The sequence below is a fragment of the Drosophila elegans genome, unplaced genomic scaffold (genome assembly GCF_018152505.1).
Source record: "Drosophila elegans isolate 14027-0461.03 unplaced genomic scaffold, ASM1815250v1 contig_684, whole genome shotgun sequence".
Lineage (NCBI taxonomy): Eukaryota > Metazoa > Arthropoda > Insecta > Diptera > Drosophilidae > Drosophila > Drosophila elegans.
The window spans coordinates 605,271-624,633 of record NW_024546041.1 but is presented as its reverse complement, the minus strand read 5'-3'; the positions used below and the strand labels follow the sequence as shown (position 1 = coordinate 624,633).

General features: G+C 36.3%; 1 protein-coding gene across 5 annotated transcripts in view; it reads right to left on the bottom strand.

Moving 5' to 3' along the window:
• LOC108134542 overlaps positions 1 to 19,363 on the bottom strand; it is a 313,008-nt gene that overhangs the window by 138,144 nt on the left and 155,501 nt on the right. For all 5 annotated transcript variants that reach the window (XR_005977798.1, XR_005977800.1, XR_005977802.1 and 2 more), the window contains exon 2: positions 9,809 to 10,237. The gene's annotated coding sequence lies outside the window, so the exon portion shown is untranslated. The remainder of the gene's footprint in view (positions 1 to 9,808; positions 10,238 to 19,363) is intronic.

Below are 19,363 nucleotides of genomic sequence, written 5' to 3'. Positions count from 1 at the left end.
AAACTGTAAATTATTGTTCAAATGATGAGAAATTTTGTGAATTAAATACCGATCTTGTGCGAGAAGATAGAGATAAATTACAAGATATATTGGAAAAATATTCAAAAGCTTTTATTAATGGAATTCCGTCGTCTAGAGTTAGTTCGGGTGAAATGAAAATTAAATTAGTAGATCCAAGAAAAATTGTTCAAAGAAGACCATATAGGCTTAGCCCAAATGAAAGAGAATTGGTACGAGACATGATTAAGGAATTATTACAACATAAAATCATAAAACCAAGTTGCTCACCTTACGCCAGTCCCATAATGTTGGTTAACAAAAAAGACGGCACTCATCGTTTGTGTGTTGATTACCGCGAATTAAATTCTAATACAGTCGCAGATAGGTATCCCTTGCCACTTATATCAGATCAGATAGCCAGACTTTATGGAGCAAAATATTTTACATGTTTAGACATGGCAAGTGGGTATTATCAAATTCCCATGCACAAAGAATCGGTAGAGTGTACAGCATTTGTCACACCAGACGGGCCGGGAGAATGTACGATTTTCGCCAAGAAGAAAATTGTTCGCAGCTGGATTGATATTTATGGGTTAAATAGACAAGGGTCATTAGTGATATCGGCCTACCTAAATCAATACAGGACCACGTATGCCTGTGTCCACATGTGTGTCAATTCTGACCCATCATAAAAGATAACCCACGATCGGTCACGTTTTCACACCATCTGCATGCAGAATATTTGAGACTATTTACCAACGATATCGTTATCTAAATTGTTTTGTTTGATTAGGATAAACCATGTAACTGACAATTGTAATCTAGAATAGACCTATGTAAACACCCTTTTTGACCCAAGAACGGCGACTATTGCCACTGGTATTGTACTTGCGGCACGCAAAAAATATATTTCAGCATTCTGAATTCATTTGAATTCGTACACCTGAGTTGCCATTTGCTGAGATGAAAGTTTGACTTCTATCTCCCCCATTCTTTTATTCAAAGTGTTCAGTTCGCAGACCTCCACCGCCGGATTATTAATACGCTCCTTTATCTTGTCCCTGTCCGATTGTATCACAGCCACCTCAGCCTCCACGCTCGCGACCCGCTGTTCCATTAGATTTAGGTCAGCTGCGATTCCGTGTAAACGAGTCATAAGGCCACCGAGGATTCGCTGCTCCGCATCTTGGACAAGGTCAGTGATTTTTAAAGTTTTCTCTTGTTGCTGCGCAGACGCTTGTTAGAAACCATGGTTACAGCGTGTGTGTAGGAAAAGTAATTATGTAGAAGTTGTTGAAAACAAGACCGTAAATCGATTCGCACACAGGTGCAGATGCGGGGTTCGATGCACAAAAACAAAAACAAAGCAGGGTTCGAAGTTTGGGATTTTTAATTTTTTTAAAACTTTTTTAAACTTTGGAAGATCAGTGGCGATGCATATTCACAATGTTCACAATAAGAACAGGCGAATGTCCAAATTTTGCACCGGATATTGAAATTTTCCGGCCTAAAATACTAGGCATAAGCTTGATTTTCTTCGGAGCTATTGAAAACACGTCCGTGCACTGCGTTGCTAACTTATATTTGCTAATATTTGTAAATATTTGTAATTATTTGTTAAAATATATTTTTTTAATATGTTGTAATAACAAATTATTCACGATTTTTTTAAGCTAAAATTGCTTTGTTTACTACAAAGAGTTAAAAAAAATAGAAAAAAAAGAAAGAAAGCATATACCCTTGCAAGAATTAAACATTTTTGAAAACATTAAAATTATGATTTACTTGCGTATTTGCTTAAAAACATTGAAGCTCTTATGATTTGCAACTCAATTATTAGCTAGATATTTTATATATTTTTATTTTTTCTATGGGAGTTATATGATATAGTCGTCCGATTTTGATGAAATTTAAACCGTAATTCTGAAATATTTAACCATTACTTTATGTCGAAGAACTAAATAAAAATTTTAAAAACAGCAAAGTTATCATTTTTTGGTATTTTTTTCCGATTGTTCCTATGGGAGCTATATGATATAGTCATCCGATTTCGTTGACATTTAAACCGTAGTTCTGAAATATTTAACCATTAATATTTGTCGAAGAACTAAAAAAAAATTTAAAAAATTAAATTTATTTTTTCGATTGTTCCTATGGGAGATATGTGCTATAGTCGTCCGATCCGGCTCGTTCCGACTTATATACTGCACTATACCTGCAATAGAAAGACAACTTTTGGGAAAGTTTCATGCAGATAGCTTTAAAACTGAGGGACTAGAAACGGACGGACAGACGGACGGACGGACTGACGGACATGGCTAGATCGACTCTTTTAGTGATGCTGATTAAGAATATACTTTATAGGGTCGGAAACGTCTCTTTCACTGCGTTGGAAACTTCTGACTGAAATTATTATACCCTCTGCAAGGACATAAAAATATTTAGTATTTATGGTCGCGGCTCCCATACAAGTCCGACCACTGTGCGTAGGCTCCAAACCGATCAACGAAACCTATAATTCTCTTTCTACTCTCGGAAAAGCACCGAAGGGTACGAAGGGTTGCTCCCATACAAGTCCGACCACTGTGCGTAGGCTCCAAACCGATCAACGAAACCTATAATTCTCTTTCTACTCTCGGAAAAGCACCGAAGGGTACGAAGGGTTGCTGGCGCCCGGGGCAAAGCGAAAAATTCCGCCCCCTCCCTATTTGCTGTACCAATAACATTAGGAGTATTTTAAGTGTAAACAGGTTATTAATTATTAAAAGCTTATATGTTTGAAGAATTGTATTTCATATCGATTCTTTTGTCAGTTACAACGGAAAAAACACTATTATTTGTGTTTTTGCAAGACAAAAAAATATTACTTTTAGAATATAACTTTTCTGGCCTTGATTGCCGCAAATTCAGCAATAATATTATTGTAGTCGAGTGATGCTGCTACTTCATTTTCGATAGATAGTATAACCAAATTTGACAGCCTGTCTTGGTTCATGGTTGTGCGGAGATAAGATTTTATCAATTTCAGTTTACTGAATGATCGCTCACACGAAGCCACGGACAATGGTAGGGCAGCAAAATGTTCAATGCCGTCTAAAGTGTTTTGTACGCCTCTAAACCCAGCGATGAAATATACAATAGTATTCCTTTTGGAGTGAGATCAAGACTTCCTCCCTTTTTATTGGCCCTTTTCAGAAGAAAAATGATATCTTTGATATCGTGAAACAATTCCGTAACATTTAAATCATTAGAATAAATTTCAGCTAATGATTTGCATTTATCGTTAACTTCCAATAGTTTTCTTTTCAAAACTTCTTTATCGTCATCAAGATATTCTTTGATATCATTTTCAATATCGCTTGTACACTAGTCTATAACATGCTGTGTTGGATTTTCCAGGTTTGATCCAGAAACCGAAGGATTATTTAAGGCGTCTGAGGTTTCCTTGTTATGACTTTTCACATAGTGTAACATAAATTCTTTCGACAAATTTTCGGTATGTTGTTTTTTTGCCGGATTTTTTTGAACTGGGCACCACTTGGTTTTATGCCTAATGCCTAATTTGAAATAGTATATGTCGGCGCACACTAAGAGTGTGTGGATGTTGGTATGAGTGTATGAAAATTCCAGAAGACTAATTTCATCAGTAAAGTAATATTGCATCGGCCTCTAACGGTGCTTTGTTTGGTTGTATGCGTGTTGTCGCTTAAGAAGTACCGTTTTAGCGGGGCGACAGCGTTGTGTCGCTGTCGCCGAGTGTGGTTCGGTGGAAAGCACAGAAAGAAGAAGGGATGACGCCAGTAGTTGCGTTCAGGATTTCGTGCGTGTAAAACCGAAACTCGCTGCGCTATTACAATGTCGGAAAATAATATCAATGCTGCAACATCAGAAGTGGGATCTGGCTCGCTGCCTAATGAATCAGATGGACCATGGCGAATTTTAATGGAAATGCAAAATAAAAATTTGATCGAGCTTATTAAAGCTGTACAATCATCGACACCTGAAACAACAAATAAAAAAACAATTGTGCTACCAAAATTCAACGCGGATCTTGATGGCGCTGACGCATCGGCGTGGTGTTCTACAGTGAATATAATTTTGACAGAAAATACCATAAAAGGCAGCGCGTTGGTGATGGCCTTGAGTGCATCGTTGGAAGGTAGTGCGTCGCAGTGGCTTGCACAAACATGTTATCCTGACATAACATGGGACGAATTTAAAGAACTCTTCATGCAGCGTTTTGGCAGTGTAGAAACGCCAGCGGCTATGTTTCTGTCAATATTAGCTAATTCTCCGGCCGATGGCGAATGTCTCTCTAATTATGCTAGCCGTATGATGACGACACTTCTCACAAAATGGCGAGACATGAATGTGGAGGAAATTGCAGTTTCGGTAACGCTTGCCAAGATGGCTCATGTTGATAACAGATTGCAGCGCCTAACCTTTACTTCAAATATGCGCACCAGAAGTGAGTTGCAAACCGAGCGTTCACGTTCAACAAAAGAAAGAAAACTTTGCAAGAGGAAATATCTTCAGCTGACGTAAAGCGTCCGAAACTTTCAACAATCAAGTGCCATTTTTGTGGAAAATTAGGCCACAAAATGATGGAATGTCGAGCTAAACAGCAGCAAAATCATCCTTCGTCTCACGGAACATTCTGGAACAATAGCGACAGGAGCGCACTTGCTCACCATAAAAAAATGAACGTAACCTGCTTTAAGTGTGGTGAACTTGGCCATATTTCAACACATTGCAACAAGTTCAAGATGGATAAACACAAAGATACACACCAGATGAAAAGAGTGGAGCTATGCGAAGTGGTTGAGCCCAAAGGAGAGATGGTTCATCAAGGCGAGACGTTCATAACAACTTTCGATTCTGGATCGGAATGCTCATTGATTAAGCAGAAGATAAGTGTCAAATTAGTTGGTAAAAGAATTAACAATGTAGTGATGTTGAAGGGTATTGGTAGTGGTGGCATATGTAGCACATTACAAATACTTAGCAACGTAAAAATTAACCAACACTGTATTGAAGTTTTGTTTCATGTTTTGGACAATGAGTATTTGAAGAATGATATTGTTATTGGTCGAGAAGTACTGTATCCTGGATTTAATGTTATAATATCACCAGGAAAATTTGAAATTGTTAGATCAAAAACTGTAAATTATTGTTCAAATGATGAGAAATTTTGTGAATTAAATACCGATCTTGTGCGAGAAGATAGAGATAAATTACAAGATATATTGGAAAAATATTCAAAAGCTTTTATTAATGGAATTCCGTCGTCTAGAGTTAGTTCGGGTGAAATGAAAATTAAATTAGTAGATCCAAGAAAAATTGTTCAAAGAAGACCATATAGGCTTAGCCCAAATGAAAGAGAATTGGTACGAGACATGATTAAGGAATTATTACAACATAAAATCATAAAACCAAGTTGCTCACCTTACGCCAGTCCCATAATGTTGGTTAACAAAAAAGACGGCACTCATCGTTTGTGTGTTGATTACCGCGAATTAAATTCTAATACAGTCGCAGAGAGGTATCCCTTGCCACTTATATCAGATCAGATAGCCAGACTTTATGGAGCAAAATATTTTACATGTTTAGACATGGCAAGTGGGTATTCCCATGCACAAAGAATCGGTAGAGTGTACAGCATTTGTCACACCAGACGGGCAATATGAATTTTTGGCAATGCCTTTTGGGCTCAGAAACGCACCTTCAGTATTTCAACGCACAGTCATGCAAGCTCTTGGAGACCTTGCAAATACGTTTGTTGTCGTTTATATGGATGACGTAATGGTGGCTGCTGCAACAAAAAGTGAGGCTTTGGAAAGGTTGCAAATTACTCTTAATTGTCTCACGGAGGCTGGATTCTCATTCAATGTAAAAAAATGTTCTTTTCTCAAGTCAACAGTTCAATATCTGGGGTATGAAGTGAGTGCAGGTGAAATCCGCCCGAATTCGCATAAAGTTACAGCGTTAACTACCTTGCCACCTCCTAAGACATTATCTGCTTTACGCCAATTTATTGGATTAGCGTCTTACTTCAGGCAATTTATGCAAGGATTTTCCTGTTTTATGAAACCGTTATATTTTTTGACTTCGGAGAAGAATGATTTTGTTTGGAAATCGGAACATGAAGAAATTAGACAAAAAGTTATTTCTATCCTTACACAAAAGCCAGTTTTAGTAATTTTTGATCCGAACCATCCGATCGAATTGCATACTGATGCAAGTTCTCGGGGATACGGTGCCATCTTGTTACACAAAACAAGTCTCATGTCATTGAATATTTTAGTAAGGCTGCTTCTCCGGCTGAATCACGGTATCATTCTTATGATACAACTCTTGCTGTTGTTTTGTCTATAAAACATTTTCGCCATTATCTATTGGGTAGAAATTTTGTTGTCTTCACTGATTGTAACTCACTTAAAGCATCAAGAACTAAAAAGGATCTATGTCCCAGGGTACAAAGATGGTGGGCGTATTTACAGTCCTTTACATTTGACATACAATATAAAGAAGGCAAACGAATGTCTCATGTTGACTTCTTTTCAAGAAATCCGCCTTCAGCAGAATTGACTTGCAAAACTCTAGAAAAACGAGTAAATTTGGCGGAAATATCTGACAATTGGCTTTTGGCAGAACAGCGTCAAGATTCTGAAATAGTTAATATTGTAAATAAATTGAAAGAAAATTCTCTTGCTGAGGACATTGCTAAAACTTACGAATTGAGAGCAGGAATACTTTATCGAAAAATTCAGCGAAATGGTAGAACTCGAACCTTATCAATTGTTCCTCGACCATTTAGATATTCCGTAATAAATCAAGTTCATGAGTCCATCATGCATTTGGGATGGGAGAAGACTTTAGATAAGGCCTATGATTATTACTGGTTCGATAATATGTCCAAGTATATTCGGAAGTTTGTTGATAACTGCATTACATGTAAAATGTCGAAGTCTTCTTCGGGTAAAGTTCAAGTAAGTCTTCATCCAATACCAAAAGTAAATACACCTTGGCACACAATTCACATTGACATAACTGGAAAGTTGAGTGGGAAGTCTGATCAGAAGAAATATATCATTGTTCAGGTGGACGCTTTCACCAAATTTGTTTATTTAACCCATTCGCTTAAAATTGATGCTGAAAATTGCATAAATGCTGTCACGTCCGCTATTTCTCTATTTGGAGTACTAAATCGCATAATAGCGGATCAGGGCAGATGTTTCGCCAGTACTAGATTTAGTGAGTTTTGTTCACAACAAAAAATTAATTTACATTTGATTGCGACAGGTGCAAGTAGGGCTAATGGTCAAGTTGAACGCATTATGAGCACCTTAAAGAATTTATTAACGGCCGTTGAAACTAGCAATCGATCTTGGCAAGATGCATTAGGAGAAGTTCAATTAGCCTTAAACTGTACGGTTAGTCGAGTGACAAAAGCAAGCCCCTTGGAATTGTTTATCGGCAAAGTTGCTCGCCCGTTGGGGTTGCTTCCACCCTGCGATATGGTAGAAAAGGTCGACTTGGCAGAAGTAAGAACACGCGCAGGTCAAAATATTTCAGCTGCAGCAACATATAACAAGGAGCAATTTGATAAAAACAAGGCTAAAATTGTTGGATGCAAGGTTGGAGATTTCGTATTGTTAAAAAATGAAGAAAGGCATCAGACAAAGTTAAGTCTAAAGTTTAGGGGGCCGTTTCAAATAACTGAAACTGTTGAATCAGTTGTTGAAAGAAACTGTTGAAAGAGACAGTAATGTAATAGTTGAAAAGGACACTGTTGAAAGAGACAGTAATGTAGTAGTTGAAAAAGACACTGTTGAAAGAGAAAGTACTGAAATAATGTAAAAATAAACTGTTGAAAGAGACAGTAATAAAGAAAATGAGTTGAATCAGAAACTGTTGAAAGAGACAGTAACGAAGTAGTTGAAAAGGACACTGTTGAAAGAGACAGTACTGAATAATGTAAAAATAAACTGTTGAAAGAGACAGTACTGAAATAATGTAAAGATAAACTGTTGAAAGAGACAGTACATTTGTTTTTAAGAGTTAATAATAAAATCTGTTATAATAATGTAAGCACAAGTGCAAAACAATTGTTTTGATCATGGCGTGTGGCGCATTAGATAATATTTTGAGAAACCTGAGTGGTTAATGATAATGTAAAAATGAGCTGTATCAATATGAAGATGTTATTTGTAATGAAAATAATAGATTTAGATGAAAAATTAAAAATTATATTTGAATAAACTTTTATAAGGTGTTGAATGGTAACAAAGCATTTTTGGTAAAATTGCACGAGGTCGTGTAATGGTCAGGATGGCAGTGTCGGCGCACACTAAGAGTGTGTGGATGTTGGTATGAGTGTATGGGTATACAGTCTCTATAAAATTCCAGAAGACTAATTTCATCAGTAAAGTAATATTGCATCGGCCTCTAACGGTGCTTTGTTTGGTTGTATGCGTGTTGTCGCTTAAGAAGTACCGTTTTTAGCGGGGCGACAGCGTTGTGTCGCTGTCGCCGAGTGTGGTTCGGTGGAAAGCACAGAAAGAAGAAGGGATGACGCCAGTAGTTGCGTTCAGGATTTCGTGCGTGTAAAACCGAAACTCGCTGCGCTATTACAATGTATTACAATGTCGGAAAATAATATCAATGCTGCAACATATAAATATATTTTTAGAACATCAAGAAATGGAAGGTTCAGTGAATAATATTTGATAAATGACATCGAAGCATAAGTACCTTGATTAAATGTTGCAATAGAAAACACTGCCTTGATTGGAATGTATGTAAACAAACGCGCTCATAACCTAACACGTATACACGCTCTCTCTCTCTCGCTCTCTCTAAGCAAGAAAGTTTATTATGACGTTTCGAGCGTCCCTTTTCCTTTTGATCACATCATAAAACACTTACACTTGTATTCTATAGGGAGCGTTACATGAGCAGCGCCCCGGGAAAATATGAATTCTCGAAACATATATGGCTGGTCGGACTCGATTTAGCGCCTCTTAGATTTGGCGCCCATGGCTCTTGCCCTTTCGCCGCCCCATTTTATTAGGTAAAAAATTATGAAAGCTTTAGTTCCATATTTTCCAAAGTTTTAACTTTTTAAAAATTCTAAAGGGTAGGCAACCGATTCTCTTTTAAGTTTTCAAAAATTTTTGAAATTCCCATATTTTTAAAACTGGAAGTGGGCAAAAAAAACTAACTGGTGCGCAAAAATGGGCAAACGATTCCGTCTTTCAAATTTCAAAATTTCGATTTCAGTCTACCCAACTTTTTTGAGCTTAAAATTTCCTTTTTTAGTAAAAAAAACAAAAAAACAATTTTTATCTTGGATTTAGAAAAGATAAATTTTAATGCAAATATCTATTTTTTAGGGTAATTTATATTTTGAGTGTAGGGTCGGAAACGTCTCCTGCATTAAAAATTTTGACATTTTTGTAATACCCTACCGCATACAGCGCCATATATGGCTTTCTACTTTCAATAATTTTTTTTTGTGATAAAACGGTACATACGCCTTTGCGAGTGTTATTAGTTATTCTAACCCCCCAAAGAAAAAAAAACAAAAGTATATATTATTTGTAACCAAATAAACACATACTAGCATACAAAAAAAAAATATTTCTTTATTATTGTTATGCTAATGCAAAAGAAGGTTAAAAATATAAATATATACCTTAAATTTGGTTGGCACCCTTGTAACACCTTAAGTAAAAAATAACCTTGCTGTCTTGAAGTAGATTATTTGACATGCTAATGAAATAACATAAATTGTGGTGTTAGTTACCATGGTTAGCCATAAGACTATTTTTATCCAGTAAAAAAGGAAGAACTCCATGAACTTTTTCAATATACATGTATGTCAGTTCAGTGTCTCTAAAAGGTTGAAACCCATTTGCCATTTCACAACATGTGATTCCGAGGGAGTATATGTCTATTTTTTCTGTGTAACCAGAGAGGTTTTGATATAAAACTTCTGGTGCCGTCCAATACAACTGTTTCTTATTTTCCACCGATAATCCGTTTAAAAACGGTTTTTGTTTTCCATTATTAATAAAATTTTGACAGTCACCAAAATTGGTTACTACAGCTTTTCTGGAATTTATAAGTATATGTTTTGCCCTTATAGATCCGTGAACAAAATGTTGAGAGTGAATGTATGTAAGCGCTGATAAAACATCCTTCAAAATTAGTGCTAATATAGTCTCCGGGAATCCTGAAAAACAAAAACAAAAATGTAAAAAAGGGCAAACCAAATATAAACTTAATTTAAATATGAGGCACATATGTACAATTTTTCGAGGTCACCGTAAGGTCAATAATTCAAGATCGAACGATCGTGTTTGATTTGTACAAAACTACAATTATATTTCCAAAATCATATTATCCCAAGTAGTCGGTATAAAAAAGAGTGTTTATATATTAAAGCCATCTTCTTTTACGAATTCTTGAATCGGTCCGATTATTTATTTAAGAATTTTTTTACGTGGCCTGTGGAGTATACCATAAATTTTAATTGAAGCAGACAAGTTGAAAAATCTTCTGCAATTCCTCTTCTTCTTTTTTTCAATTTTTTTGAAGTACTGGTGTTATTCTTTTATGGTTTATGATTTTAAAAATATATAACAAGGGCAGAATATTTTTGCAAAACCAATTTTTTTTGTGTACATAAGCGACTACCTTATATAGCCGCAGAATTGAAAATCTGCTGGGATACACCAGTAATACACCAATCGAAAGGTATCGCTAAATAGGGATTAACTTTAGGAAAATGTATTGGTTTAGGAGATAGTGACATTCTCCACCTTTTTTTAAATTTCTTTAACCTGGGTAGGTAAAATAAATCACTTTTTTAGCACAGCTAAAATTTTGTTGAAACAAGAAAGGAAGCAAGCTTCGGCAAGCCGAAGTTCATATACCCTTGCAGCTATTGCAAAAATTAAATATTCTTGAAAAAATTAAAATTAATATTTATTTTGTGTATATGTTTAAAAACATTGAAGCTATGATTATTCGCAGCTCAATTATTTGATAGTTCCTATGGCAGCTATATGATATATTTTTCCGATTTTAATAAAATTAAAAGCGTAGTTCTAAATAAAATATTTCTTTAATATATTTATAGTTGCCATGGGAGATATATGTTATTTTCGTCCGATTTTGATGAAATTTAAATCGAAATTCTAAAATATCGAACCATTACTATATATCAAAGAATTAAAAGAAAAAAAAACAGCAGATTTATAATTTTTTTTTCATTTATTTTTCCGATTGTTCCTATGGGAGCTTTATGTTATAGTCGTCCGATCCGGTCCGTTCCGGCTTATATACTACCTGCAATAGAGAGACTACTTTTGGGAAAGCTTCATGCGCATAGCTTTAAAAATGAGAGACTAGTTTGCGTAAAAACGGACGGACAGACGGACATGGCTAGATCGACTATGCTAATGATGCTGATCAAAAATATATATACTTTATAGGGTCGGAAATGTCTCGTTCACTTCGTTGTAAACGTCTGACTGAAATTATAATACCCTCTGCAAGGGTTTAAAAACGCCCCGTACAAAAGCTAAACTTGGTATATCTCAAAATAAAATTTTTTTCATATCTGGAAAAAAATGCCAAGCGTTGTACGACTTTTTTACGACTTAGCTTATTAAGCGGGAAATCGCTTAATTTTGCACGGCTATAACTTCTTAACTATTAAAGCTACAGACAAGTGATATATTATATGTGATATATACATAAATGTTCTAAATAATATACTTTATAACATTTTTAACTATTAAAAATTTTTAGAGCCGATTTTGGTTAGTTTACTAATGTAGTTCTTGAGATTCCATTTTATGGATATATGTTGTAGAAAGATATTAGGAAACAAAAACAGCAACTTTTCATAATTTAGAGCAGATAAAGCCTACAAATATTCACCATTAATTTGGTTTCAGGTTAAAAGAATAAACATTTTCACTAAATATTTATAAAATACTTATTATTATTTAAAATAAAATTAAATTCCTAATTTAAGCAACCAAATATGAAATCATAAGTTATAAAAAATTAAATGTTCTATTGGGAGCCAGACAACTTTCTCTTTTGGATTTTTTTTCCTCCTTATGCTTATTCATTATTCTTCAGAAAATTTGATATCAGATATTTTTAATGTTGAAGGTGCGATCGTCACAACTGTTTTACCTCATTAAGATATGTTTTTGTTTTTATCACTCAGGAGCGATTTTAATGTTATAAAATATTATACTGCTTAAGGGTAGGGATTTACATTTATTCTTTTTTTAAGATAAGGAGAAAAATAAATTTTTTGAATTGAAATAAAATAAAACTTAAGTTGCAACTATATTTAAGCCTGCAGAAATTCTTTGATTTTAAACAAAGACGCGCTTCCGAGGGTTTTAAGAGCGTGAGGTAGATTGTTCCAAAGGCGTATGATATTAATAAAGAATTGCCTCCTAGAGCACAAGGTTTTATGACAAGGGATGTTAAAGTTTTGTTTTCTTTGCGAATGAGCTGGAAGAAGTTTTTCAAACAAGAAATACGGTTCACGGGTGCTCACCATTTTTTTAAAATAAATTAAAGTCTTAAGGTCAATCCACTGACTAAGGCTAAGGTCAAGAATATTGTTGATTAGATGGGAAGTGTGGTCAGTAAGTCGGAGATTAAACACGGACAATTGAATTACAAGCAACAGATAATTTTTGCATATCTTGAGTGTCGCAATGCCCAAAGATTTCAACACCGTAAAGCAGGGTGGGAACTGTAATTGTTTTATCCACTAGCATTCGTAGTTCAGTTGGCAAGAACGACTGAGAAGTTCAAAGCTGTCTCAGAAGACCATATGTTCGCCCAGCTGCTTCGGAAATACATATTTGATTGAGAATACTAATAAATTAAGGAGTTGCGTAGTACATTAGTTTTTTTTTTTGAGTTTAGACAAAGTCCGTTTCAATGGCCCAGTTATTAATTTTAAAAGCAAGGTATTACACAGACTAATATAATCGTAACTTTACATAGAGACCTCAAGAGCATGACTGCAGATTCCGAAAAATTGAAAAAGATTCTTAGGTTGGTGCATAGAACACTACGGTTGAACGGCGTCAAATAAAAGATTGTATTTTCAAAAATTTTCGACAAAAAAAGGAAGTAGGGATATGGGTCTGAACTCAGTTTGACTTTTCGGTATGGAGACAATTTTTACGTATTTCCATATTCAAATTGTGTGCAATATGGGTAAGGAGTAAAGGTAACAACAATTTAATATGGTTTGACTTAGCCTTAAGTAAACATTCAAGGACATCACATTGGATATCACCGTCCGGTAAGGCATTCAGGTACTTGTTGCATGTAGCTTCAGGTACTTCGAATTACACAACTGCTTGCTTGGGAAAACTGTTTGCTTTTACCAATTCCAATGCTTTTAATAATTCCAATTAAGTTCACGCCACTTTTTTTTAATTGCTAGATTTTGAAATTTGGGCCCATAAAAGTCACACTTTTGATCTGATGAACATTATAACGCGTCCGAGTGTATTGTTTTCTAAAAATCTGTGTTTTCTCTGTTTTATATTTCATATTGTAATATGGCTCACGGATCGCTATGTTTCTTTTAATGTTATGGGTAAACCAAAGAATTTGCTTTGGATAGATAGTTTTTGTCTTATTAAAATACATTTGTTATACAGGTAATCAATGTTGCTGTTAAAAATATTCCATTGGTGCCCTATATTGGGAGACATATTTATGTACGTCCAATCACAATTGTAATATTGCACTTCCAATTCAGTGTAGTTAATATTTTTATAGTCCCTAAATTCGAAAGTGTCAGAAAGATATGGTCATGCTTGGAGAAAACTGGTAAAGAGACTTGGTCATACAATAAAATCATACTGGGGACATTAACAAAGGCCAAGAAAAGTTTGTAAATTAACAATAGATTCGAAATTGTCGAGATACTGCTCTTCTTAAGACATTGCTATTCAGGTCCCCAGTTCTTCATAAAACTCTGTGCATTCTATGGACGACCTTAATACCCTCTTTGTACTTAATTAGGATTCTAATTAAACTCCCAGCTATGGAACTACCTATTTCAGTCTGGTCGAACATATTGAGGACCTACTGGGATGCGCGCTTTAGTAAAATAGAGGACTTCAAGACACAAAGAGAAAGTAACAAATTTTTGACAATTAACAACCTATAAAACTAAGAACAATAAAAATATTGTGGGAACCGGCACCAAGGAGCTAAGCCAGCGATGACGGTTGTAGGAGAGCGAGGCTCTCTCTCTCTTCCTAGACCTTGGATCACTGTTCTCAACATAATTAGTTTAGTTTGATTTTGGCACTCGCCGCGGAAGGAGAGTGAAAATAAAATACATTTATAAAAGACAATCTAAAGTGATTTATTGAGTTGTTACATTGGCGACGAGGTGAAATCTATGGAAAACGAAGCTAAAATCGTTAGAGTAAACTATTAACCATAAAACTAAGCAATACAAAAAGGCGTATTTGTTAAAAGTGAACAAATTTATCTCGCAGGAACCCGTTAGTTTTTTTTTTCTATCTCTTTTTCATTCATCTCGTTCGTCGTTGTCATGCGTTCGAGTGCGAGTAAACGGTATGTCCAGAAAAAAAAAAATTATAAGAAGAGAGGAAACTTTAAGAGTAATTGCATTTAAGAGTATGAGAAGTTGTGATCAGATAAAAGCAAAGAGCTTTAAAAAAAAAAAAAAAGAAAATGTAGAACAAGTTCTGACAAAGGTCAGAGGCAAATTACCGAAAAAAAAAATTGAAAATGAAATAATAACTGAAACATTATCTGGCAGTGGTCAGAGGCAGAGTGCCGATGAAAATTTGAAAAAAATTGAAATTTAAATAATAACTGAAACATTATCTGACAGTGGTCAGAGGCAGAGTGCCGATGAAAATTTGAAATTTAAATAATAAATGAGGCATTATCTGACAGTGGTCAGGGGCAGAATGCCGAATAAAACTATAAAAAAAAAAAAGCTAAATTGTAGCATGAGTCAAGAGGTTGACCAAGTTTGGAAGGAAAATTGCTCGACAGAAGCATTGTTAATATAAAATAATAAAATTAAAAAAAAAAAACATATATATATACAAATTTGTTTCATAAAACCTTTTCTTTGCGAAAATCTGGAAAAGTCCGTGCTCCGAAGGGAATGGGAGAACTGGCTTCGAGCCTTCAAAATATATCTGGAGGTTGAAGACGTTCAATCGGTTACCAAGAGGAGGACAAAGCTGCTACACTTGGGTGGCACGCAATTACAGACGGTTGCATATGCACTTCCGGGTGCTATAGTCGAGTTCAACGAGGAGGTGAAAAATGACGTATTTTCGATATTGGTCGAAAAACTAACAACATACTTTTCACCTAAACAAAATTCGACATTCGAGAGACACCTTTTCAGGAAAATATCTCCTGAAGAGGGCGAAGCTTTTGGGAAATTCATTTTACGACTTCGCCAGCAGATCCAAAAATGTAGTTTTGGTTCTACGAAAACTGAGGTGGAAGAAATATGTTTGAAGGACAAAATTATTGGTAAGTGGGCTAGTCCGGAACTAAAAAAGAAACTTCTTGAGAAGGAACATACCTTATGCGAAATCATTGAAGCATGCCAGGTCGACGAAGAAATTAATAAGCAATCACAGTCAATGCTATCGAAGCCGTTTTCAGACACAATTAATAAAATTTCCAATTGGAAATCGCGGCCAACCAGTCAAAATGATTGTGGAAAATGTGGGCGGTCAGGTCATAAGGAGGATAGTCCTACATGCCCAGCGCGACAGACTAAATGTAATCGATGTTCCCGACTGGGCCATTTTGCCCGGAAATGCCGAACTGTTTTAAAACGTCCATACCCACCGTCGTATGAAGGAAAGAACGTGGAAAGTTTCAAAAGAAGAAACGTACGGTGGGTTAAAGACGGCAACCAAGAGGGAAAGGAAATTAATCGAGAAAACTGTTTTAAAATAAACAGTGACGAGGAATATGAAGAATGGATTAAATGTAGAATTGGTGGTGAAGACGTTGCCATGATAATCGATTCCGGATCCCGTTTAAATATTATTTCTCAGCACGATTGGTTAAATCTCCAGGCGAAAAAGGCGACTGTTTTCAATGTGCGTACAGATGCACACAACCAATTTAAAGGATACGTTTCGGACCCAATTTTAAATGTCATTTGTGTTTTTGAGGCACCAATAGCGGTCAAGTCAAGCTCGGAGTTGATTGCATCCTTTTTTGTAATTGAGAAAGGACGACAATCGCTACTTGGACGGGAAACAGCAACTAAATTGAATGTTCTGCGGATGGGCTTACCAGTAAATCACATTGAATTAGTAACACCGTTCCCTAAGTGGAAAAATGTTAGCGTGAAACTGTCAATAGATCCTTATGTTGACCCGGTGAAACAGCCCATGAGACGTGTTCCAGTCGCGTTGGAAGGTAAGGTCAATGCAAAGTTGGAGGAAGCGCACAAGCTGGATATAATTGAACCAGTAAATGGTCCCAGTCCGTGGATCTCACCGATAGTTGTTGCTTTTAAAGAAAACGGGGACATTCGACTGTGTTTGGATATGAGGCAGGCCAACCGAGCGATTCTTAGAGAAAATTACCCTTTGCCTACGTTTGAGTCTTTTATGACTAAGTTGAGAAACGCTAAATTATTTTCACGTTTGGATCTCAAAGACGCGTACCATCAATTGGAGCTAGAGGAATCAAGTCGACAGATCACAACTTTCATTACACCCCAAGGTTTATTCAGATATAAACTGTTGATGTTTGGCATAAATGCGGCTCCTGAAATATTTCAGCGACGACTTGAAGAACTCCTTGCATCGTGCAACAATGTGATGAATTATATCGACGACATTATTATTTTTGGAAGCAACGAAAAAGAGCATGATGAAGCTGTTAAAAAGGTTTGTGATGTTTTCAAAGAAAATAATGTTCTCTTAAACAATGAAAAGTGCATTTGGAAGACGAACAGAATCAAGTTTCTGGGACATGTGTTGACTGATAAAGGAATTGAAGTAGATCCAGAGAAAATAACAGCTATTAATTCTTTCCGTGCTCCCAAGACTAAGGAAGAAACGCGTAGTTTCCTCGGATTGGTCACATACGTTGGTAAATTCATTCCAGACCTTGCTGACCTAACTGAACCGTTACGTGAGTTGTTAAAGAAGGACCATAAATTCAACTGGGGACAAATTGAAGAAAATGGATTCAAAAGCTAAAGTCAGCATTATATAAGATCCCGAGCCTCTCATACTTTGACCACAAAAAGAAGACTAGATTGATAGCAGATGCTAGCCCTGTAGCTTTGGGTGCAGTATTGCTACAATTTAAAGATGATCTCGAACCAAATATTATTGCTTTTGCCAGTCGAAGCTTAACTGATGTGGAGAAACGTTACTCACAAACAGAAAAGGCAAGTTTGGCTTTAGTCTGGGCAGTAGAGAAATACTATTTTTATTTAATAGGACTCGAGTTTGAACTAGTGACTGATCATAAGCCACTAGAAGCGATTTTTAAGCCTACGTCAAAACCTCCGGCGCGTATTGAAAGATGGCTTCTTCGTCTTCAAGCGTACAAGTTTAAAATCATCTATAAGTCCGGCAAGGAAAATATAGCTGACAGTTTATCCCGGTTGTGTGAGATAACACCTTCCACTTGTTACGACCTCAAGGGCGAGCACAGCATACTGCGAGTTATCGAGAATACTGCACCAACATCGATAGCCATATCTGATATCGCCGAAAAAAGTACTCAGGACGAGGAAATTGTCGACGCAATGATGTGCCTTCAACAGGGTTCTTGGAACTCCGCACTTTCAAATAAACTGTACCCTTTCCGACATGAGTTGTCAACTATTGGTACAATTATGCTAAGAGGAGTTCGTATAGTCATTCCGTCAACCCTAAAACGATCGGTGTTAATACTGGCACACGAAGGCCACCCTGGCGAATCGGCAATGAAGCGGCGGCTGCGCTCTAAAGTATGGTGGCCTCAGATTGACAGGGATACCGAAAAATATGTCAAGGACTGTCGAGATTGTATTTTGGTATCTCAGACGACACACCCACCTCCAATGAAAAGAACCGAGTTTCCGAACGGGCCGTGGCTTTCAGTTGCTACAGACCTACTAGGGCCACTCCCGAATAACGAACACATCTTAGTGTTAATAGATTATTACTCGAGATATATGGAGTTTAAGTTTTTGCGCTCAATCACATCTGAATCGTTAATTGAAGCGTGTAAGGAAGTTTTTAGCAGGTTAGGATACCCAAGGCATTTGCGGACTGATAATGGTCGTCAGTATGTTAGTGTTGAGTTTCGAAACTTTTGCAAATCGTGCGGAATTGAGCAAATAACGACACCATCTTATTGGCCACAGGCCAATGGCGAGGTGGAAAACATGAATAGAGCTTTAGTAAAGCGTCTAAAGATAGCCCATCTACACAAGAAAAATCTTAAAGATGAAATCAGAACTTTTACACTCATGTACAATGTTACCCCTCATGGCACTACAGGCACGGCTCCAACAAAACTAATGTTTAATAGAGTTATTCGAGATAAGATTCCGGGGATACAAGATTTGGTGGGAGAGTTTACAGATTCAGTTGAAAAGGATAGAGACTGTATAAATAAGCAAAAAGGAAAGGAAATGGCTGAGAAAAGAAGAGGAACAAAAGAAGCTAAAATTAGCGTAGGAGATAAGGTTGTCCTTAAAAATGTAGTTTTTTCCCACAAACTTACACCGAACTTTGACACCACTGAATATGAAGTTGTAAAAAGGGGATCAAACCTTATTAGTTGTAAAATAAGTTGTTGTGTAGCAGTGCGTTGATACTCCGTGGAAGTTTTCTATATTTATAATGACCACCGGGTCCACGAAGAAATTTGTGTTTTTCTCCGCCAGAAAATTTCGATAAATTTGGGCGGCGGAGTGAGCTGCAGCGAAAAACAAAGTTTGTTGAAGAGAATATTCTAGGAATGGAATTCATGCATTCATGCGTAATTCGCAAGCCTGAGTTGCCATTTGCTGAGATGAAAGTTTGACTTCTATCTCCCCCATTCTTTTATTCAAAGTGTTCAGTTTGCAGACCTGAACCTCCGGATTATTAATACGCTCCTTTATCTTGTCCCTGTCCGATTGTATCACAGCCACCTCAGCCTCCACGCTCGCGACCCGCTGTTCCATTAGATTTAGGTCAGCTGCGATTCCGTGTAAACGAGTCATAAGGCCACCGAGGATTCGCTGCTCCGCATCTTGGACAAGGTCAGTGATTTTTAAAGTTTTCTCTTC